This window comes from Psammomys obesus, unplaced genomic scaffold, assembly GCF_907164565.1.
Source record: "Psammomys obesus unplaced genomic scaffold, mPsaObe1.curated_primary_1811, whole genome shotgun sequence".
NCBI classification, from domain to species: Eukaryota; Metazoa; Chordata; class Mammalia; order Rodentia; family Muridae; genus Psammomys; species Psammomys obesus.
The window spans coordinates 6659958-6661420 of NW_026587216.1; the positions used below are offsets into that span (position 1 = coordinate 6659958).

Below are 1463 nucleotides of genomic sequence, written 5' to 3' on the forward strand. Positions count from 1 at the left end.
ATTTGATCTTGCCTTCTAAATACATTTATAAATTTATACTTCAATAATTTTAAACAGCATATAATTTGGTCTACCGACACAAAAGCATCCAAAGAGAGAGCTGACTTGCTTCCACCTGCTAAATTAAAAATTACTTCCCACACAATAGTACTCATATGCAATCCATATTTTATCCCTGTCATAAGATACGGAACCATTACAATTAGATTTTTTCTGTGGATATGAATAAAGAACTGGAAAGTCACTGAAAGCATGATGTCAGTAATTTAGGATGAACTTGATACCTATTTGCTTGCACTGCTCACAGTCATCTTCTGTGCATCAAGGAGAAAGGTAAACTAAAATAGTGACCAGTAACCAGTAAAACAGTAACCAGAGAGTTCCTTAGCTTCAAATGTATCCTGGTATATGTCACCAATTATGCTCAGAGAGTACATATATTTTTATTGAGAAGTTGCTTTAATTTTTTTTTTTTTCTGATGGCCTATGGCGTCAGCCCTTAGGTGAGCAAGGATGGGTGCGTACAAATAGATCCAGGAGCTATGGAGGAAGAAGCTCCTTGTGATGCGCTTTCTTCTGAGGGTCCGTTGCTCTCAGTACCTCCAGCTGTCTGCGCTGCACAGGGCTCCCTTCTCCACTGGCCTGATAAGGCGTGAAAGGCTGGAATACAAGCCAAGCAAGATTATGTTATTTATAGGATTCCTGTCCGCCACTGCGGCCGCAAACGCCCAGTTCTTCAGGGTGAAATCATGGCATGCCTGTCCACCATGGTGTTAACCAGCTAAAATTTGCCCGAAGTCTTAATTTTGTTGCTGAGGAGAGAGCTGGACGCCATTGTGGGACTTTGAGAGTCCTGAATACTTACGGGGTTGGTGGAGATTCAACATATAAATTTTTTGAAGTGAGCCTCATTGATCTATTCCATAAAGCTATCAGAAGAAATCCTGGCACCCAGTGGATCACCAAACCAGTCCACAAACACAGAGAGATGTGTGGGCTGATGTCTGCTGGCAGGAAGAGCCGTGGCCTAGGAAAAGACAACAAGTTCCCCCACACCGGTGGTGGCTCTGCAGTGCAGCCTGGAGAAGGCTCAGTCAGTACTGTCCAGCTCTGCTGTTATCGCTAATAGAAGTAAGGTTTGCAAAATTCATACCCAATAAACAATTTAGGACAGTCAAAATTTTTTTTTTCTGATAATTTCAATGAAAGCTGTAGAAGTATGTTTTATTAACCTGATGTAATTGTCTGTTTCTGAGGCTTACGGCTGCTAAGCTAGGTCTAGTCCTGGAAGCTTCTAGCTTCTGTACAACCTAATCTAGGCTAGAATGTTTTCAGCCTCTGAGGCTTACTGTTGAATATGCTGGCATTTTCTTGTTCTTACCAAATTCTGGCTGGGTGGCCCAGCTCAGCTATTCTAGACCAATCTCCCTTCCAAGCAGACGCATCAAACTGCCTTCTCCCTC

The 1463-nt window shown here is 42.4% G+C and overlaps 1 pseudogene; it reads left to right on the plus strand.

Moving 5' to 3' along the window:
* Window positions 1-513: 513 nt before the first annotated feature.
* LOC129673665 (60S ribosomal protein L15-like) lies at window positions 514-1126 on the plus strand (annotated as a pseudogene).
* Window positions 1127-1463: the final 337 nt, after the last annotated feature.